Source organism: Podarcis filfolensis (genome assembly GCF_964270895.1).
Source record: "Podarcis filfolensis genome assembly, chromosome: 5".
Taxonomy (NCBI): domain Eukaryota; kingdom Metazoa; phylum Chordata; class Lepidosauria; order Squamata; family Lacertidae; genus Podarcis; species Podarcis filfolensis.
In genome coordinates this window covers 60329327-60353014 of record NC_139608.1, presented here as the reverse complement: position 1 = coordinate 60353014, position 23688 = coordinate 60329327, and the positions used below count along the sequence as shown (strand labels likewise).

The 23688-nt window shown below is 39.2% G+C and overlaps 1 protein-coding gene across 9 annotated transcripts in view; it reads right to left on the bottom strand.

Moving 5' to 3' along the window:
- Positions 1 to 23688, bottom strand: part of INPP5A (inositol polyphosphate-5-phosphatase A) — a 253172-nt gene that overhangs the window by 118423 nt on the left and 111061 nt on the right. The window lies entirely within an intron of this gene.

Below are 23688 nucleotides of genomic sequence, written 5' to 3'. Positions count from 1 at the left end.
TGGTATTGATGAATTGGAAGAACAAAACTATGGTTTCCTTTAACCAATGGATTGAAGACACGACAGCACATGCAACATATGAATGGATTGCTTATAAATACAGGCTTTGTTTGGGTAAATATACTGATATTTGGAATGAGTTTATACAGAATATAGGAGGTTATTATTAATAATTATTAGCATAGATAAGAACATTTATATATCATAATTTTTTGCATTATGTTTCTTCTCTTTCTACCCCCCTGTCCTTTTTTGGTCCGGTGCTCTGGTGTGAGTCAGGGAGGAAGTTCAACAAATGTGATGTCACCACAGAGAAGGCCCTGCCTCATGTCCTTTCCCTATTGGCCACCACTGCCCATGTGACAACAAACAGGGCCTCCCCTTGCTGATTTCAAGGGCAGGTATTTGGGAGGAGAGATCCTTTCAAGAACATGTACCTGTACATGCGCATCAGAGTACTAGTGAGCTTCCATGAAGACTGTAATGCAGAGCCTTCCAAACTGCATGTCGTGACATGTTAGTGCGACAGCTGTAGGTGTGTTGTGTAAATGCTCCCTGCCCTTCTCCCAGGGCTGGAAAGGGGTTAGTTTGACCTCCATCCAGTTTGCTAGTAATTTTGATGTGGCAAAGTGATGCATGTCTAAAAGTGTGTCCCCCAACATGAAAAGTTTTGAAAGCTCTGCTATAATGATTCCTCCTTCGGCTCCAGACCATTCTGCATGCAATTTCTGTGCCACATCACAGTGAACTCTGGCACAAAACTGGATGGAACACACAACAGTTTGGCAAATTCTTCTTCTTTTTTTTAAAATAATTTTTATTAACAGGCCAATCACATCACATTATTCAAATCACATTGGTTCCGAATTATACAGCCAAATTTTAAATTTTTGAGGGTACCCATATATCAAGCTCCGCACGAGTCCAAAATTCCGGATAAGTCCAGACATCACTTATTTTACTGCATTAATTAATCAGTTCTATCCAGTTCAATCCGGATAGTCCTTTATTACTTTCTTTCTCATCTTGTTGTAGTCATATATTCCTTTCTTTGCGATCTCTGATGATTCTCACAAGCAGACTGAAAGCTGGCATCTCTGTGTGGGTTTTGACAGTTTGGCAAATTCATCCAAAATCCTCAGGCGGATTCCTCACACGACAGTTCATTCTCTCCTCACCCCAAGTCTGCCAACTCTCTTTTGGGTGAAAATTGGCAGTGCAACAGCTTTGACAGAACAGGATCTATTGATGATCAGGTTATTACTTCCCTATTCCCTTTGGTAGCATCTTAACTTTTGCAGGAAAAACACCACCACCACCAGAGTTATGCAATTGCAGAATAGACAAAGCCTGAGCATAGGAATTTTCACTATGTGAATGAGTGCTAATATCAAATAAATCTCTGCAAGGAGGAGCCCTTCAAGAACATTGCTATTTAAAAAATTATCACTGTGATTCCTGGGACGTTAAAGGCCAGAGTATCATTAGTGTATAACCAGTAAGCAGCAGCTGCCTTTTATTAATTGCTAATGAAATTCTATTAAGATATTAAATATTCGGTGTCAGCCTTTTTATCTTGTACTACATTCTTCTTTTGTTACCATTCCGTCAATCTGCCCTTCTTCAGAATGGTTAACCTTGGAAGAGTCCTCCTTAAGAACGCCTGCTACTTATTTGCCTCCTCTGTGTATAAATGCATAATAATAAAAAATAGGACGAATAATAATAATAAAAACCTGGCGCAGGCTGCCTGGGTCACCAGAAAGTGTACTCATCAATTAAAAGTGTGACAGTGTTTTCCGTTGGATGAACTAATATGTCAAGGAGATGGGCAGGACTCTCATGTTTGTGCTTTTGACAAATCAGCAAATGTTTAATCTCTAGATGTGCAGCTTCTCATAAATAATGCAGCAATCAGTGAGCCAAAACTCTGCCTCTTCCAGAAGGGTGTCCCTGTCTTCCCACTCCCAAGATTTCTTCCCTTTGCTCATCCCCCCCCCTTAAGTCTAAAATAAAAACCACAATCGTCCTCTGGGTTGAAAGCATCACTCTCTTCCCTGCACATACCCCATCAGCACTGTGTCCATAAATCCGCGAGAGAGGTTAGTGGAGAAGCACATGCTCTGTGGTTCCCCAAAACATTTCTTTTATCTTTAAATAAGTTCTACTCAGAGTAATCCCACTGAAATGAATGAACCTACGTTTAGTCATGTATAAGTAAGGTAAAGGTACCCCTGCCCGTACGGGCCAGTCGTGTCCGACTCTAGGGTTGTGCGCCCATCTCACTTAAGAGGCCGTGGGCCAGCACTGTCCGGAGACACTTCCGGCTCACGTGGCCAGCATGACGAAGCTGCTCTGGCGAGCTAGCACCAGCGCAGCACACGGAAACGCCATTTACCTTCCCGCTATAAAGCGGTACCTATTTATCTACTTGCACTTTGATGTGCTTTCGAACTGCTAGGTGGGGAGGAGCTGGGACCGAAAGACGGGAGCTCACCCCGCCGCGGGGATTCGAACCGCCGACCATACGATTGGCAAGTCCTAGGCACTGAGGTTTTACCCACAGCGCCACCCGCGTCCCTAGTTATGCATAGTCACTTCAATTGGTCTACTCTGAATGGGATTAGCATTGGATACAACCCTTTGTCACCTTGAAGCAGATCCCAAATGGTATTTGCCCCTCTCCACACTAGGACCAACAGAAATCTCCTTGCATCGTCACAATTCATGACTTCCTCTATTACTTCACCCCCTTCATAGTGGGGCCTGGTGCAAGAAACTTCACCTTGTTGGAGGGCAGGGTTCAATCCTGTTTCTGCCAGTCAGAATACAGTCGTACCTCTGCTTACGTATTCCTCTGCTTACATAAACTTCGGGATACGTAAGTGGCAAACCCGGAAGTATATTTCCAGGTTTTTGCCGCACGCACATGCACAGAAGCGCTCTACTGCTGTGCGTGCGCAGAAGCTGTCTCTCTGGTTGCAAAAACCTCGGGATCCGGCCGGACCTCCGGAATGGATCCCGTCTGCAACCAGAGGTACCACTGTACAGGGTTTGATGGACCAGTGGCCTGATTCAGTATAAAGCAGCTTCACGCAAGTTTAGAAGCTACTAAAAAATTCCCAATTGGGTAGGACCTAGAAGTTTAGCTCAAAAAACTGCTTAAAAACTGTATGTGTGTTAGGAGGAGTTCACAGTAAAATACAATAGATTTTCACGAGGACTTAATAAACACAAACTGTTGTGGAAATGTGGAAACTTGAAGAAGAAGAAGAAGAAGAAGAAGAAGAAGAAGAAGAAGAAGAAGAAGAAGAAGAAGAAGAAGAAGAAGAAATAATAATGGACAGAAACCAAAGTTGACAGATTCACCCAACTCCACACAGAAAGACTGAAACAGAACTTTCTAAGTTCTGTTGCAAAAAACAAAATCCTTTGCCAATAGCACATTGGGCTTATTTACAAACAATAACCCCCCCCCATTTTAATTACTATTATTTTCTAGTGCCAGTTTAAGGTCTGGATTCTTCTTATTTTGTTTTTCAACATCTGAGTGAAATACAATTATTTCGATATAACTCTCATGAACTTTCAAGTATGGTTGACAGATATTGAATTTCAGTTTTTATAAGACAATTCTATTCTGCTGAATTGGCATTATCGTTTCTAAGCTCCTTAATCACATTTCTCAAAATATACAGTTGCCACAATTTCTTAGCAGAGAGGAGCTGGCAGAGTCCCATCATTTGCACAGTTTTATCAATCGAGGAAGCAGATTTACTTGGTATGCATGGATTTGCTCTCTCCAATGAAACAGAGCAGCCCATACACAGCGCAGCTGCTGGTCCATATTTAAGTGTTGGCAGGGTGCTATGGAATATGGACTCTACCATATATATATGGTAAAGTAGTACATATATCCAACACAGACATGAAACCCATGGGAACTGACCTGGACCCTGGGATCACCATCTGAGGCCCTTCTTCATATGCATCCTCCATGAGAGATCTGGATGGTGGCAACACAAGAAAGGGCCTTTTCTGCAGTTGCTCCCCGTTTGCGGAAAGCTCTCCTCAAGGAGGTTCACCGGATGCATTACATATCTGGGCTGAGGTGTTGTTGGGGGAGGGGGTTGTTTCTGCTGGATTTTTCTATCTTTATTTAGATTTTGTTGTGATTTATGTGGAAAATGTTTTGCATTTTTTAATGTTTTATTTATTTATGACTACTTTTTCTCATGTTGTAGTTTGATACCTATTTTTTCAAAGCTACCTTGAGCATGGTTTGAACTGTGAGAAGGCGGCATATAAACAAAATTATATGTGTCTATATATCTTTAGGCTGCAGGCAAAAACATTCCTCTTCTCCCAGACCTTTGGCTAATTAAACCATCTATGGCCTTTTAAACAGTGTGTGTGTTGTTTTGTTTGTTTTTATATTATGTATCTCTGTGTTTTTATATTATGAACCACGCCGTGATCCTCAGATGAAGGTTGGTATAAATTTAATAATAATAATAACGACAACAATACACGTATCTGAGCAGCAATCAGTATTTACACAGAGCATTCCAACAGTAATATGCTGGAGTTCATTCGGTCGTCCAATTAAGCTCAAAGGAAATTTTCAGCATGGCAAGCATATTTTGATACTATTTTGCGGGGGTGGGGAATCCATAGCTAATAACTGCCATACCAATAATGACTTTCACGATATGGAAATGTTATTCTGATAAAATATGAAAATATCTATGAAGTCTAAAGGCAACCGTGTCTACTTAATTGTTAATTAGATGCTGATCTATGGGTCATTTCACTTGTGCAAATTTAACAACTACACGGAAGTACTTAAAGTAAAACGTTTAAATAATCACCACGGAGAGTAAACATTCACCGCACACAACCCTCATTGAACGTGCTAAAGCTAATATTGCAATTATGAAGAGTGCCTTAAATAAATGTAAAATAAATTGCCAATGGCGACTCAGAAAGTGTAATTCATGTAGTCATAAAATCCATAATTAGCTCTAATGAATATTTAAAGTCAAAGTGCAACTTAACTTTTTCAATGTTTAACCTACTATATCAATATAGCTCAAGGAATCCATTTGTCATGGAAAATGACAGCATCTGAATATTAATTAGCATAGGTCACTGCTGACAGGAAGTCCTTATCTCTTGCCAGTCCTTTTGACTATAGCGTGTGTCACCAGTATGTTTGTCACGTCTGATATTATTGATTACCTGCCTTTTTGGCCAAAAACAATTAAAAGAGGAGTTTTTTGTTTTGTTTTTGTTTTTTTACATATTTATAAACCTGACTGTCGAGAGCACTTATTTTTCCATTAGAAAAATGTAGTCTATTAGCTGCCATATTTCAGTTTGAAGAGCAACGGCAAATGAGGAGCCACAATAACTCTGGATATCATGACAACATTTTTACATAAAAGCATTCATTTACTGGTTAGTGGTTTCTTTTCTTTTCTTCTTTTTAAAGGATCTTTCATTGCATCCTTTTGTGTTGCAATGTATTGGGAAGGATATAAATGGACCACCGTTATTAGACATAACCCATTTTCAAAGCTAATTTGAAGGCTGGGTGGGTTGCTTGTGTTCCTTAACAGCTTCATTTAGATGCAAATGGAATACATTTAGTTTTCACTTATAATTAAAAGCACAGGAAGATGCTGCTCCATATCCTCCTGTTCCCACCGCCCTCCTGAACTATGGGTGGGTAAGGCGGGACATTTCGTCTGTCAATCAGCACGGTGCCAAAGCAGATCCAGGATCTGGAGATCAGGAACAGATAGAAGAAGATATCCCAGTACAGAGGAAGGCATGAAGTTCTTTAGTAATCTTATGCCTTCAGTTAAAAGGTTTTTTTGTGGGGTTTTTTGTTCTCTGGATTGGGGTGAATGTCTATTCTAAGTGGGGGAAAACTGTGTACACAAATCATCTCATTAAAAAATAATCTATCACTTTTTATCTGCAAACAAATTAGGTGTCCAGCAATTTATCATTTCCGGCATTTGTCTTATCAGCCAAAGTACACAGCGTTAAACTGTTATTGTGCTTTGTTTTCACATCACGCCTTGTCCATCCAATACACGGGCGTTTGGAACTTTAAAAGCGGATCAAATTACTTTCATTAACTCTTTAACATTCCCACTGCTTTATCCTAAGACCAGCAGTCCCTGCAAAATAATTCTGCCATTTTTGAAGTTGCTTTCATGATGCAGGCCGGTTAAGGCGTCCCTGGTGGTTAGGATCAGGTGCCAGAGCACCTTAATTTCTGTCTTTTAAATTGCCACTGATTTAACAGAGAATGCCGTGTTATTCATTGCTAAAAACGATTCACTAGAGGCTGTTATCTGTGAATGTGGGTGGCGGGGTGTGGGGGAGAGAACTCTGGTTAGTATAAATACTGTTGGTTAACCATGGGCTGGTTCCTGGCTTGTCTCAATAAACAATAGTTTAATCTAACAAGAAGTGTCTCCCGTGACACAGAAAACTGGTGATTTTAAAACAGAAAGCAAAAGCTTAATACTGCCTCCTTGCAGCTGTGCTGGGAAGATGAAAGGGGAGGGAGGAGGGTGCAACCCCAAGGTTTGAGCAGCCTCGTTCATGTAACAGTAAACTATGGTTTACCACACCCTTCACCAACCTGGGTCTCCCCAGATGTTTTGGATGATGTCAGACCCATCATCCCTGATGACTGGCTGGGCAGATGTGTGAGATGATCAACTGCTATTAAAACAAAGAGCCTAACATCTCCCCACTTCACAAAACTTTACAGATCATCCTGCCTGATCTAAACACACAGCATAATTAAGCAGCAGAAGTGTGTGGTGCTAGATTGAACTGAATTATTTCAGACGGCAGTGGTATGTGTGGCATTTCTGAATGCTCTTCTGTTTAAGAACTCCCTGGAACCCCCCCCCCCCCGCAAATTCATAACAACATAGCACTACTGCAGAAAGGTTCTAGTCCAGACAATTTCTTACTGTTCTCATTTTCTATATACCAAAAACTGGGAAGACCTACATGGAAAAGATTTCAGGAAATATTTAAGAGAAGGTGGGAAAATATATATTCTGGTCTTTTAATGAAATTGCCTGTGGTTCCAAGTACAGCATCTACAACATGCTGCACATTCTTCTGCCACGGAATAGATATGAAAATGGCACCCCGCACCTCCAGTGGTTTATGAGCACCAAACGACCGTGATCTTTTGTGTTTCAGAGAAAAGATATTGTTACTTTGTCGAAAATTTAAGTCTAAAGTTGAGCCACATTTACCATGATCACTTGACTTTAAGCAATTGTAATTAGAACACCGCCTGGCTTCAAATCAATTTAGTATTTCATGGATCTCTTCTTCTATAATAGACTCGGTGATGGCAAATTCAATTTGTTGAGACGACATTATTGCCCATTTCATTTAGTATTATCCAGGTCATCTCTCAATGGGAAGGGTATCATGTGGTAAAAGGCTGTATTTAGCATGTCACAGTCACCGGGTGCTGTTCTGTATCTCCGGGAATCTTTGTAAGCTGCCTCAAAATAAGGGACGATTGATTTACAAAGTACCAAATTTCAAATTTCATATTCTAAGGCTAAATATGAAATAATTGGACAGAGCTGTCCCCTTGTCTGACCCAGCACAATCAAGCCCCCTTTCAAGGTTGACTGCCTGCCTGAGAAATATGTGCATAATTTCATTTTGTCTCCCATCCAACGTTCAATGTTAGAAGTTAATTAAATTGCTTGTCCATTGTATTCATCCACTTACAAAGTTAATGATATTCTGTTCCTGAATTAAGGAGAATTTTATAAAGCCTGCGCTATGGAACCTGGCAGGCTGTACATTGAGGAGCTGAACTCTGTCATAGCTTCTGCTTGCAGTTCTTCTAATTAGGAAACAAAATGAATGTTTCTGTGTCTGCCAATGCAGAGGACAAGTCATTCCAACAGTGAGGCAAAACGCTTTGTACAATAGCAACTTAATAATATCTCATGTTTGACGATAATAAATTCTTCAAGATTAATAAACCTGTTAATTATTTTTTTAAAAAAATCACCATAACGAAGATGAACTACTGTGTAACAAGACAGCCTTTAAAGAAAGGACAAAGGTTTGTGGGAAAGGAACAGTTCCTTACAAGGACGCAAGCCCTGAAGGTTTTTACAAATTATCAGAATACTCTCAGTCACAAGATAGCTACAATGGAATTTCAAAATTCCATACACACAGCCATCCTTCTCTCAGTCTCAGAACCAGGACAGGAACTCTCCGGAACTCAGTTCCAGCACCTCTCAGGTGGGTTCCAGAACCTCTTTTTCTAGAAAAATGGCGCTGCCCAGAACCAACATTTTATTGCCATTTTCAACAGAACAGTTAGGGCAAGGTTTATTAAACCAGGATATGGGACCCCCACAAAGGAAAGGAGGGGAGCACAGGACACTCACTTCCCAATGGAAGATGTACACACCATCATTAATATCTTACTGATAACAGAGCTACAAGAAAGCAACATTGGGCTAACCAAAGTGACTCTGCATTGCCAAGAAAGGGTAGGTTTTAAAAGTGAGGCTACAGTCAGTAAATGAGCCAGGCTGAATTAGCTCAGAGGAAGCGGTTTGGGAAAAGGCAGTGTGCATTGTTACAGGGGATGAGCAGCACAATAAACGCTGGAGATAGAAACTGGTTATTAGAGCTGCAAAAGGAAGCAAGCAGGAAGGTGGCTACATGGTGAATCCAAGCAAAGGGATGCTTCCAGTAAGTAGAGGCTGGATATGGAAACAATGGCGTTCTCTGCACCCCTGGGAGGTGGGCCTTGGAGGGTCTTTCTAACGCTTTGATTCTAAATTGCAGTAGCACGGAAAACTGAAAGTGTTTAGAAAGGGTGACCTAGAACCAAAGGAACATTGAATTGTGTCTTGAGCAGCAGCTCTGCCCCAAGAAGATATGGCGAAGGTTAGTTTCAAAATGGAGGAGTTTGATTTCAAAATGTCAAGCACCAGCGCAGTGGCCTGCTATTCAAACAGAGGGCAGGGGCCTGGGGAAGGTATCGCTGGGCATAACTAAGCCTTTGGATTCACCTAAAGAACCTAGCTGAACTTCCGATATGTGAGTGTAGGTTTGCCCACACAATAATGACGTGCCCTTTGCAATGGGTCTCACAATGTGAGATGCACCTTAATTTCACTTACCACAAGGCTACAATATTATTTGGGGCTCTGTGAGAGTTCCACAGCATACGTTTCAAGTTGAAGACAAAAGACTTATCGTCATCTAGGGCTACAGCACTTCTATATAGCACGAATAAAGAATGAAAGCCTGAAAACAGTTGTGGCTATACTCTAAAAAAACTACAAGAAATCAAATACTGTAATTCTAATATACTGCTTAAATGTTCATTAGTGTTTCAGTTTAATGCTCAGGCTAAGGAGGACTTCTTCACAAAGCTGTAGAGAATGCAAATTGGCAACTGAGCTCTTTTTTCCTTGCTTTTAATATCTCTATAATTATTTATTGACCAACTCCATCAACAAATAATCCAGGTATTTCAGCAAGAAAATCCCCACTGATTTACACTTGACTTAATACTGTATTTTGGGGTCTAGGCAATGGGCAGGAAAAGTAATCCTTCATTTATTGTCAGTTATCCAATGTTGTTAGCATACAAAGAGGTAGTATTTTTTGTAAAAAAATAAAATAATGTTCTTAGATTTCGTGATCGGATCAAACTTGCTAATGAAATGTCGCAATCTTACTACACAATTTGCAAGTTTTGTCAAGAAACTGAAAATCTAAAGGTGATGTTCTGATGATAGGAACAGATTCTCACGTTTACAACATACCACAGGCACATTTATTATTACATTACTTCATTTTATATCCTCCATTTTTTAGGGCAGCATGCGTGATTCTTCCTCCACCCATTTTATCCTCTCAACAAGCAACGCTTTGAGATAGGTTAGAAGAGTGAGAGAGAATGACTGGCCCAAGGTAATCCAGTAACTTCATAGTTGAGGGAGGATTTGAACCCTGGTCGCTTAGTCTATTCCCTAACCTTTGATCTCAGGGAAACAACTCTCACCATTCCCAGACAACATGACCAATTGTCAAGGATTATGTTGTAGTCCTGTAACATCTGTGGACCGAAGATTGGGGTAGGATGGACTGGAATCTAGATCTTACCTTTTGATAGCTTCCAGGTACTTTTGAACACTCCACTATATAAAAGTCTCTCTGCATGCATGAAGTATAGGACAACGGGGGGGGGGGGGGAGGCAGTTCTCTCCCTAAAATGTTAGTTTACTAAAAGCAGAAAGTGGTTCCCCCCCCCAGGAAAGGGGGGACAATCAGAAATATGTCCTCTCCCCAGCTGCAACTAAAGTGGCAATAGGGATTTATGAATCCAAAATAATGCAACATTCTCATGATTTGATTTTGGTGGGGTTTTTTACATTATATACTACAACCAATAACAAGGTATAATTTCAATGTACTGAAGAAACCAATATACTGTGAGTTATATTGGACACAACTCCTGTTAATTATTTTTAAAAAGTTTAATCATAAAAGCTAACATACCATGAAGTTGAAAAGATGTAAATCCATACAAGTTCTGATTTGTCTCTGTTTGTATCTTGATTAAAAGCAATATGTACGCAATTAAAAGTACATTTTCACTCAATGATAAATTTTGAAATTAATAATTTGGATAAACATGCAGCTAATAAAAAAATAATTTAGTAAAGTGCTCTCAATTTGCCTTTTAATAATGAAGAATGAAGCTGCTCTGCTATACCACTGTGCATAAAAGCCCAATCAATAATATTTCATGTTGATTAGATCATGTAGTAAATTTGCATCATAATTAAAAGTGCATTTATATTTTCTTTAAATCTCTTGGGAGTGTTTAACTCACAATTTTTGCTATTATCTCCTTTACTCCAAAACACATCAAACAGCCCATGCACTCTAACCAATGCAGTTAATATAATACATCTAAACAGAGGAGAAAGCATTTATTTCAGTTCTAAGAATCCAATACATTTAAATGGTCAACATCAATATGCAAAATCAGCCATATAGCTACTAAGAAAAACAGAGAGGGTGGGGATTATGATGTATTTAAACTGTTCTAATATCAATTATTATGGTGCAATAGAGAAACTAAACGTTTGCATGTATATCTTTATAATGGTACTACATGAGTTACAGTATATGCAATCAAGGTTTGCTGTTAACTGAAAAGGGCGATCAACTCAATCACTGCATGTGTGAAACTAACAAACCTCTTCATAGTCTAGCTTTTAGATGGAGGACTTCTAGTATATTAAAAGTAAAGTAAGTTTTCTCTCCTTCAATTAGAATGATATATATGGACAAAACGAGACATATAACCAGCTTGTGTCCCGTTTTGGGAAAAGAAGTTTAGTGCTGCTTACTTTGGGAAGTTCTTATCTTTTGAATCTTCTGGAAAAGAACACTACTGTTTTTTCAACAAAGCCAAAAGAAAGAAAAGTTAATGTACTGTGGCGTCACTAGAAACTCAGTCTAAGGTGGCCAAAGAAGCATAAAAAAATGATGACATTGAATAACAGCTCCAACCCATAAAAACTGCTCAGAAATTTAAAAGATATCAATCTGCTGCCGGAAACCCTTTGTAAAAATACCTCGTCATTTTTACTTAGCATTTCTCTCTTTCCTATATGCTATACCTACTCAAATACATAGAGATCATGGGGAAGATCCCCTAAAGTATGAAACAAAAAACTAGCATCCAGTTCTTAACACACAACATACCTGTTCTAACCATGTCAGATGACAGCCCTTCATATTTTAAAGTTATTCTTCCAAGCTATTTAATCAGAATATTTTCTTTCTGATCAGAGTTTCTGGATTCAAACCAAACTAACAAAAGGTGAAGATTAATCCACTAAGCCATCCAAACTCCAAAGCCCTTATTCTATTATCAGAGCACTTTTCAAGGCAATGATTAAATGCTGGAAGAGCAAATGGCATTAAAAAGCCATAACAGCAATTCTTCGACCAGAAGAAAAATAAGCCCGATACATCGCTATCTAAACTATACATTGGGTGGGTAAATTTGTCTGATTGTTATATTTAACAACCTGGCTATAAATTTATAAGCAGCAATTTCCGATTCAGTAACTCAATGTAATCCAATGCAGTAAATCGACTTGCATTGGCGAATGAGTCAATTCAGGGCCAACCACTGGGGTCAAGTGAACCAAGTCTCTGCATTCCACTGGAAACTATTTTCCCAAGGAAACTTCTCAGGTTTTTTGGAACCCTTGTCTAAAACAAATTCCTCCACACCCCCAACACATGGGTGGCAAACAGGACTAAGGAGGAGTTTGACAAGAATATCAGAACTCTAAGCACATCAGCTAATTATACCTTTCTTTCCTGGCATCAAATTAGATGCCTGTCAGGAACTGGAGTCAAGAATAGGTCAGTAATAATAATAATAATAATAATAATAATAATAATAATAATAAACCCACTCGTGTCTTTATTCAAAGAAGTAAGTTATATTACACTCCATAGTGCTAGTATCTATTTCGAAAACATAAGCTGTGTGTTGTCATCTTCTTCTCTGGCGATCACTTGTAGCTGAGTAAGATTGTCTTCCATGAACATGGTCTTAACAGTAAGACCGTAAGTGACTGTGGAGGCCAATTCTGGATTCAGTAGGGACACAAGTTTCTGGGCAGGAGTTGATCATGGTGATGGCTTGCCAAACATGCCTTCCTCTTAGCATGTTTCTGCCTTTCGTCCTGAGTTCAAGCGTCTTCAAAGACCATGACACCTTGGGTAAAGGCTGTCCTCCAACTGGAGCATTTGCAGGCCAGGGTTTCCCAATTGTCAGTGTTTATACTACATTTTTAAAAATTTGCCTTGTGACAGTCTTTAAACCTCTTTGGTTGACCACCAGCATTACACTTTCCATTTTTAAGTTTGGAATAGAGTAGTCGTTTTGGAAGACGATAATCAGGCATCTGCACAACATGACCAGTCCCACGAAATTGAGGTTGAAGAATCATTGCTTCAACACTGGAGACCTTTGCTTCTTCCAGTACACTGGCATTAGCTTGCCTGTCTTCCCAAGTGATGTGAATTTTTTTTGGGAGACACGGTTGATGGAATCTTTCAAGGAGTTGGAGATGGCATTTATAAATGGTCCATGTTTCACAAGCATACAGTAAGGTTGGTAGTACAATGGCTTTGTAAACAAGCATTTTGGTTGCCCTGCGAATGTCCCGGTCTTCAAACACGCTGCACTTCAATCGGGAGAAAGCTGCACTCGCAAAGCTCAGGCGATGCTGGATTTTGGTATCAGTGTTGGCCCTTGTGGAAAGATAACTGCCCAGGTAGGAGAAGTGATCAACACTTTCCAACGTTTGAGCTGAATTTGTGGTGCTGCAGAGGGTTTGTTTTGTGCTTGTTGGTGCAGCAGGTATTTGTCTTTATGTTCTGATCCTTTACATGAAATCAGCATTACACTGAGGTCTCCTTAAACATTGCTATGTTGTGAATTATTACCAAATGAGCCACTAAAATTGGCCTCAGGTGCTCTACTCCTGAAATGGTCAATGTGGTGCCCTCCCATTATCCCCTGACCACTAGCCGTGCTTGCCAGGGCTGATGGGAACTGAAGTCTGACAACATCTGAAGAGAACCATGTTTTCAAACCCTGCTATATTCTCTGGCCTGCTATCAAGGCTGATCAGGCTGGCAGGCACCAGGGACAATGCTTTTTTCCATGCTGGCCCTACACTTTTAGAATTCCCTCTTCTGAAAACTCAGCTAGAGACCCTTTAAAGCAAACCCAAAAGACTTTTCTAAAATCCCAACAAACCTTTTGAGAGCACTTGCTCTGAAATGGAGAGCTAAAATACAGTAAATACATTAAAAAATAAAAGATGATGCTTCTGCTATCCTTGCAAAAGAAAGATAAACTGTAAACTTCTTGTTGTAAACCACTTAAGAGGTTTTAAAAATAAAAATATTAAGCAGTATATAAATTTTGTTAAATAATGAAAAAGATAATAAATGAGGGCCAAGCTGAGGAGTCGGGGAATTGCCCCCACCCTTGTCATTTAAAATTCACAAATAAAAGAAAATACTCTTGGGAATATTTTCCCCTAAAAGTACTCTGGGTCTATTTAATAGATATTACAGACACAAGCATAAAACACATTTTGTACTTGATCTTCATCTTCTGACTCCTTACAGGAAGCCAGAATCACACCGAGTCCTCCTTGTTAATGCCTATGCCATAAATTACTCCTCAGTGACAAGGATCTGCTAAAACAGACCTTCATCTAGATCTTATTTGCATTCTCTTTTTGACTCCCATATTCCTGTGACACACATATCCTTCACTTCTCAGGATAAAATGACTGCTGGGCCAACAAAAGCAAGCAACGGATCTAAGCCAGCATTTCTCAAACTTCCCAAAGGTGTGCTCTTCCCCATCCCTAAGAATTTGTATGCTACTAACCAAGAGCAGCAAGCATGGTGGGGTGGTCCAGTGGAGGCAGACTCCTGACAGCAGCATCCCTACTGCTTACTCAGGTGGTGTTTGGAGGCAGCAGGGAGGTGGCAAGGTCAAGACTGCACTGGTAGGGCCAACCTGTCATTCCCATCGGTGCGCCCACACAGCCCCAAATTTGCCACCATCCTAGTCTGCCCCCTCTCCATCTAGGTTAGCAGCAACACTGCCAGAAGAGTGTCACTGTGGTACCACCCCCAGCACACTGGCTTCTCCTGTTCCTGCATTTGTCCAATAACCTTACTCCTTTCTCTGTTTCTTCCTCGCTTTCCCATCTCCTAAACACATCCCATTCCCCAAGCCGCTTCAACTCCAGAGTGAGGTTACTTGGGGACAAGCTATTCACGTATGCTGAATCACTTGCATGTAGCTGTATCTTCAGTAGTTCTTTAATTACAGGCATTTGGGGGATTTTATGCTAATTAAAGGTATTGGTGGTGGGGAGATTGTTATTAGGACCATGGGGGGGGGGGGTTATCCCTTCCCAGATGTGATCTGGGATAAAATCTTCCCAAGAGAACTAAGTTTCCAAGCCTCAGAGATGTGGGAGAGGATTTTGTTTCTGCTCACAGCTGGGGGGGAAAGGGATGAGCCTCGTCTCCTCATGTCCTGTGGTCCCAGTAACAATTGTCCCATGATCAAAACTGAAGACATGACTTCACACAACACATTCATCATAATATGAAGTCCGTTCCTGAGCTCACAGCAATCTGGGATGTGAAATTTTGTTCATGTGCCTTTCCCAAACCGTCACCGCAAATGAAAAAACACTGTTGCAATGAAGTGAAAACACTTTTGCCTCTCTCCTAAAAAAATCTGGAAACACTGTTGCAATGCATGCAGATTTACTCTAAAATTGCTCATGATGCGTATAGCAACTTACTATACATTGGTACCTTGGTTCTCAAACGCCTTGGTACTCAAACAACTTGGAACCCAAACACTTCAAACCCGGAAGTAAGTGTTCTGGTTTTTCCGGAAGCCAAATGTGCTCCGTTTTGAGTGCTACACTTCTGTTTTGAGTGTTACGCTGAGGTCTGTCTATTTATTTTGTGCTTTTGTTTTTGCAGTTCTCTTTTGATGTTTTTTTTGACTGTGTGGAACCCAGTTCAGCTACTGACTGATTGATTGTGTGACTGCAGTACATTGTTTATTGCTTTCGTTAGACAGTAAAATTCATGTTAAATTGCTATTTTAGGGGGTGTTTTTAGAAGTCTGGAACAGATTAATCCATTCTGCATTACTTTCTATGGTTTTGGAACGCTTTGGTTTTGGAATGGACTTCCAGAACGGAATTATGTGAATTTGAGAACCAAGGTACCACTGTACAAATCAGGGGGTGTTTACCCTACAAATAGTCTTACTACTTAAGAATCAAGGTTCTACAAAAGTTTTTTCTGGCCAGGAGGGGCTACAACTTGCACACAGGAGAATTCAGGTTCGATCTCCAGTTTACAAAAGGATCAGGTAACAGATAGAAAGACCCTGGTGCCACTCAGAATAGGCAACCGTGGTTTATGCTAGATGAATAGTCTGGATTGGTATAAAGCAGCTACTGATGTTCCAAACCCTCAAGGTAAAATCTGCAGCAAGCTGCAAGCATTTTCCATCAATAATGCTGGATGATGCAAGCTGAACCAAATCACATCCACAAAACAATCAAGAAAGCACATAGATGTGCATAAATAAAAGGCTGTCTTAAAATAAATTACTCCGTGATTGTCTAGCCGCAGCTCGCCTACTCAAAATGTTTTCAAATCACTTAGCAGCTAGTCATTTTGCCTTTGATCTGTGAGCTTTTATCGTTTAATTTCTTTCTCCTCTTTCTGCCTTTATTGTTTTTGCTGAGCTGCATTGAATAATCCTTTATTACAAGGCAGGATATAAACATGCAAGCGCTTTCTCCCCCCCCCATCTGTTACAGATAATAATAGCACGGAAACAATAAAAACAAAGCAAAACTCCCAGCCCCTCTTCAGGGACAAAATATTTATTTTATATGCAGCAATGGAAGAGCAAGGGTTGTCCAAGGAGAATACTGCACATGGATGTGCTGAAAGAGGGCATTGATAATTTCCAGGGGGAAGTGCATGAATGAATTGTGCAACCAGAATTTAAACCTTGTGATTTAGCTCTCTGTCCATCTGGGTCAAAGTTTGAGGCTACTAAAGTATCTGAATCATTGAACTTTAAGACTGCATTCATCACAGCTTCTGTACTGATATAAATTTCTTCCCATTAAGTCAATAAGGGTTGGTTCTATCAGACAGGAGTCTGTCCAGAAACGGAAATTAATGGCTGTCATAAAAGTGACATAAATAGACACCTTGCCTGATTTATACTTAACTTTTTTTTGCCTCTTTGCTAAAACGGACACACAGACACACGCAAACATCCCCAAACAAAACTTTAATTCAGGCCATTATTTTCTGCCTTTTTGTGAATTTAGCACCAATGTTTCACAAAGATGTTCAAGTCTCTGAAATGTTCTCAGTAAAGCCAAATATCCTCATAGCCACTGTTTGCCATGGGAACTTCTGAAGCTGCTGTCTGCACAGTCAGACTATTAGTCTATCCACCTCAGTAATGTCTGCTTTGACTGGCAGCAGATCCCCAGGTTTCAGACCCCAGATACAGCCAGGCATACCTGGAGACACACCAGTGATTGAGCTTGATTGGCTGTGACCCCAAGACCCACTGGGATCAGAGTTTCTGAGTGGAAACTACAGAATATAGCTGATCCCTGTCAAAAGTGGGACTTGAAGGCAGCACTGGTCAGCTGTGACCCCCAGGTCTCACTGGTAAAAACATTCCTTTGCAGCATTCAGGATGTACTGCTGAGGAAAAATGGGTCATCCGACATCATGGTGACATCAGTTGACTGACAGGTGGGAGGACCTTAGAATCTGGCCCTCCAGGCTGAAAAAGCTCGACAACTGAGATGTGTGTGTTTCAGGACCCACCCTACTCCTGTGACTTGTTTTTAATACTGGTTTTTAAAATGCATCCCACCCTTGGACCTGCTAGTGAAGGGTGGGAAATAAAATAATAACAATCATAGTAATATTTTTGAGTCTGGTAATCCTAGCATAAAGTAAGAGATATACAGAGGCTGGGCTTCCAAGGGCCACTAAATCCCTGTAGTAGAAAAAGAGAAGAGTTTGGCTTTGATATCCCGCTTTATCACTACCCGAAGGAGTCTCAAAGCGGCTAACATTCTCCTTTCCCTTCCTCCCCCACAACAAACACTCTGTGAGGTGAGTGGGGCTGAGAGACTTCAGAGAAGTGTGACTGGCCCAAGCTCACCCAGCAGCTGCATGTGGAGGAGCAGAGACGCGAACCCGGTCCCCCAGATTATGAATCTACCGCTCTTAACCACTACACCACACTGGCTCTCACTGTACTATAGAAGGGAAAACACCAAACTCTGTTTGGAGCCCTCACACTCAGGAGAACTGTTGGGGCATACCCCTTATGCTGAGCTACTTTCACACCCAACAAGATTACTCAGTATTTCCAGCCGCAACTGAGTTTCTGAACAACAAGAGATACAGGATCATGTCCCTTTCTAGAAGCAGAAAGGTATTGTAGCAATCACATATTCTGACTGTTACCATGGCCAGCCAGAAGTTGTGACCCCTGTTTGTGTTATGTTATGTTTACTAACCCCTGATGACCAAGGCCTGGCAAAGGGGCTTATCAGTGAAAAAGTAGCATTTTAGTTTTTTCTGTTGGTTCTGATTGCTATTAGGTTAAAAACAGGCAAAAATGAACCTATAACCATGTGTGTTGAGATGTATTTCTTTTCAGGCAGGAAACCGAAGAGTTAAAATTAAAATGAAGAAAAATAAAGGTTATAAAACTTCAAAAGTGGCAGCTGACAGATAGTAAGCATCTGACTACAAAATGCTATTTAGTTTTATCTTTGATCAACTTGATTAAACGACTATGCTCCATTCATCTGATGAAGCAAATTGCATTAAACCATATCAAAGAACATAATCACACAAAAGCCATCTCTTGGTTTAGCTTCTTACAATTGAACTTAATTTTGAATATTAGGGGAACATGATACTATGCTCCTCTGCTAGGTTTTAAGTAGGGAATTCAATGCACATTTGCTTGCAGATTAAATTTATGCAGATTTTCAAGATAAAATATTGATGAAGAGGAAATGACCCATTATAGATGGCTGAAAAATTAGTTCAAAAACCCTACACACATATGCACCTTATGAAGCAGGCATCTTGTAACATTAAGACAGATCGTAAGTTAAAATACACGACAAAATGGACCCAACAAAATAGTCAAAACCTTTGATAAGTCAGGGCATGGAAATAAGCATGCAACAAATCAAAAGGAGGCAAGGCAATCCAGTTTAATTCGATTATTCTAGGGTTGAGATAACATATTAATCAAATGGAGAAAACAATTCTATTAATCAAATTCAAAAGGTACGTCACTGTTATAAATCTTTTGCTATATTGCAAATGATAAAAAGAGCAATCCACAAGGGTTTTGCTAATTATATGTTCCAAGTCAAATGACCGGGTTGGGTGCTTTGTCTTCCCTATGACAACTAAAACATTTTCATCATTTAATTATATTTTATGTATCTATTTTTGTGTCCACGTAGATATAATGGAGCACTGAAGAACAGAAGATATACTGCTTCTTTGCCATGCCAGCTATCTAGCTAAGAGTAATTAATATTTGACAGAATATATAAACTATAGGAAATGATTATAAACAATATCTTGGCTCTAAACTATTTTTTCCTTTTCATATTGTTGCAAATATTTATTGATCATTCTTAAGTACTGAACCCATAAACACATTAAGAAATTGTGTTAAAATTAAACTTTTGCCATATGCAAATAGGGTACACTGAGGTCAGAGAACCTGCCTTTCTCTGGGGCTGGGATTTGGCCGTTTGGATATGCTGATTATTTTAAGTACACCCAGAATTTGGTTCATAAGAACTGCAGCATGCTTGCAATCTTTCACAATATTTGTTCGCAGATGGCCAAATCAAATGACCACATTGTACCGGAATTCTAAAAACTCCACTCAATGTCTAATTTGTTGTTGTTTAGTCATTTAGTCGTGTCCAACTCTTCGTGACCCCATGGACCAGAGCACGCCAGGCACTTGTGTCTTCCACTGCCTCCCGCAGTTTGGTCAAACTCATGTTGGTAGCTTCGAGAGCACTATCCAACCATCTCGTCCTCTGCCGTCCCCTTCTCCTTGTGCCCTCCATCTTTCCCAACATCAGGGTCTTTTCCAGGGAGTCTTCTCTTCTCATGAGGTGGCCAAAGTATTGGAGCCTCAGCTTCACGATCTATCCTTCCAGTGATTTCCTTAAGAATGGATAGGTTTGATCTTCTTGCAGTCCATGGGACTCTCAAGGTCTAATACAACACCCCAAATACCTCGGAGAGATCAATCATAGTCAAGTCAGTGCAAATTATATGAATATCGAAATGGAACATGGCCTTTTCCATGGCTGCAATCCTATGCAGAGGGAGACTGCTAAACTTCACTGGAGATGATGGCAAAGACCCAAAGAGCTCCACAACTTGAAGAAGGTTTTGGACTCCTGTTTCTTGAAATGTAGTTCCCATACTATAGAGTAAATCGCTTCTGAAACGGAGGAGACTTTCCAAAGCAGCTAGTGATACTCAATAGGAATCTGCGGTACAAAGCAAAATTTCCGCTGAGCGGACTGTCAATAACTTGTTGGCCGTGACTCAAGTAACATATTGAATCTCAGTCTGTGGAACGTTTTTTTTTTTTTTTAATTCTTTTTATTAAGTTTCAGTTACAACATAAAAAGAAAGAAAAACAAAAAACAAAAAACACAAAAGACAAGACAACAATTTAAAAAAAAAAAACAAGGAGAACAAGAAGACAAGAAAAAAAAATATCCACATCTAACACCAAAAAGCAACAATCTCTGTACAGTTCTATCTCTTATTCATTAAGATTTTATATAATTAGATATTTATGTCTTTCTTCTACTCCCCTATTGACCTCCTTCCCTCCCGATTTCGGACTTCTTGATAAAATTTTCCATTTTCTGCAGCTAGTATTTGTTAACGATTTGCACATCATAAGTTTTATAACAGACCTGCTATAGTTTTTAGGTTTCTATGGTTTCCTTCAATGTATGCCATAAATTTATTCCAATCACTAATAAACTTTGTATTTTTTTGGTTTCTAATTTTTTGCGTCATTTTTGCTAATTCAACATATTCGAATAATCTTGTTTGCCATTCTCTAACCGTTGGTATATTTGTACTTTTCCAATTCTGTGCAATTAATATTCTGGCCGCTGTTGTCGAATACTGGAATAAAATCCTATCTTCCCTTTTAATTTCATCCCCAATTATACCTAGTAAAAAGGCCTCCGGTCTCTTAGGAAAAGTATATTTAAATATTTTTTTTAACTCATTATAAATCAAGTCCCAGAATTTCTTCATTTCCTCGCAAGTCCACCACATATGGTAGAAATTGCCTTCTTTGATTTTGCACTTCCAGCAGGCCTTATTTCCTGTTTTATACATTTTTCCTAATTTTGCTGGTGTGATATACCACCTATATATCATCTTCTCCAAATTTTCTCTAAGGGTGACACTTGCCGTAAATTTTATTCCATTATTCCACAATCTCGACCATTTTTCATAATCTATATTGTATCCCAAGTCCATTGACCATTTTGTCATAACCTCCTTTATTTCTTCGTCTTTGGTGTCCCATTCCAATAGTATATCATACATTCTAGATAATAATTTGGTTTTACCTTCAATTATTTCTATCTGAAATTTGGATTTTTTTTCACTTATCCCTACTTTTTTATCTTCCATCCACATTGCGTTTATTTGATGATATTGTAGCCAGCCTGTTAATTTTTCTTTCAAATCCTCATATGTTCTTAATTTCCAGCCGCTTTCTGATCTTATTAGTAGGTCTTCGTACGTTAATCTTTTCCCTTCCATATTTGTTTTCTTAATTATTAAAATGTCCATTGGCGACAACCACCAAGGTGTTTTCCATTCTAGGAGTTTTTTATTTTTCTCCCAAACTTCATATAGTGGTCCTCTAATGATGTGGCTTGAAAACCCCTTATGTACCTTTTCTTTATTTGACCATAAGTAGGCATGCCAGCCGAACCTATTGTTGAATCCTTCTAGGTCTAATAAGTCAGTATTTTCCAAAGTTATCCACTCTTTGATCCAACAAAGGCAGGCGGCCTCGAAATATAATTTCAAATTTGGGACCGAGAATCCCCCCCTTTCTTTTCGATCTGTAAGCAATTTAAATCTAATTCTCGGTCTTTTCCCTTGCCATATAAACTTCGAAAGGGTTTTCTGCCAATCCTTGAACATTTTGGAGCCTTTAATCACTGGTATACTTTGGAACAAGAACAACATTTTTGGAAGTACGTTCATTTTTATTGCCGCCATCCTTCCCATCCACGAAAGCTTAACTCTATTCCATATATCTAGATCTTTTTTAATTTCCTTCCATGTTGTCAAGTAGTTATCTTGAATTAAATTTATATTTTTTGTGGTTAGCCAGATTCCCAGATATTTTATTTTCTTAGCCACCTTGATTCCATTTTGTTTCTCTAATTTTTCTCTTTCGTCCTTTCCCAGATTCTTAGTCATCATTTTTGTCTTTAGTTTATTCAGTTTAAAACCGGATAGTTTACCGTATTCTTCTAATATTTCCAGCGCCTTGCTAACACTTTTTTGCGGCTCTTCTACAGATAGCATCAAATCGTCTGCGTAAGCTTTTAATTTATATTCTTTCGTTCCTACTTTAATCCCTCGAATCTCTGGTGTTGCTCTTATTTTACTCACGATGACCTCTAATACTATAATAAACAAAAGCGGGGAAAGAGGGCAACCCTGTCTTGTTCCTTTTTCTATTCTAAATGGATTTGTTAAGTTGTTATTTATAATCAATTTGGCAAACTGACTCGAATATACTGCCTTTATTCCTTTCATGAATTCGCCCTCTATCCCTGCTTTTTCCATACTTTTTAATAGGAACGACCATGAGACATTATCGAATGCCTTCTCCGCATCAATAAAAATCAGCGCCGCAGGTATCTCGTTCTTACACTCCAAATATTCAATAATGTTTATAGTATGCCTTACATTATCTTTAAGAAACCTGTTTGGGAGGAATCCTGCTTGATCTTTGTGAATTAGATTTACTAAACACTTTTTAAGTCTATTTGCCATTACCTCTGCAAAAATTTTGTAGTCATTATTTAGTAGTGATATAGGCCTATAATTTTTGATGTTTAATTTATCCGTGTCCGGTTTGGGGATCATCGTGATATGGGCCTCTTTCCATGACTCTGGTATCTTTCCTCCCGCTAATATTTTATTCATAGTATCACATAGCACTGGCGTTAGTTGATCTTCTAATACTTTATAGTATTTTGCAGACAGTCCATCCGGACCCGGGGCCTTCCCTAATTTCATTTTTCTTATTGCATTCTGGATCTCTTCTATTTTTATAGGTTTGTTTAATTGTAATCTTTCTTCCTCTGTAATAGTTTTTCCGCTGCAGTCTTCTAGATATTTTTCTATTTGTTTTGAGTCTTCTTCTTCCTTTTTGTACAATTTCTCATAAAATTTGAGGAAATTTTCCTTTATTCCCTTTGGATCTTCTATCAATTGCTCCCCTATTTTTATCTTATTTATCACATTTTGTTTTTGCCTTCTTCGCAATTGCCAAGCTAGTAGTTTACCTGTTTTATTAGCTGATTCGAAATATTTTTGCTTCATTAACTTAATTTTCCATTCGATTTCTTGATTTGTCAGCATTGAGTATTGTGTTTGTAATATTTTTATTATTTGTATGTTTTGTTCATCTTTTGGATTTTTTGTTAGTTTTTTCTCACATTCTCTTAGTTGATTGAGAATTTCTTCTTTCTTTTGTTCCCTTATTTTCCTCTTGTAACTATTTTGCTGGATAAAGAAACCTCTTAAGACTGCCTTGCTAGCATCCCAGACTATCTCTATACTTGATTCTGTATTAAGGTTCAAATCGAAATAGTCTTTTAAAGTGGCTTTAGCCTT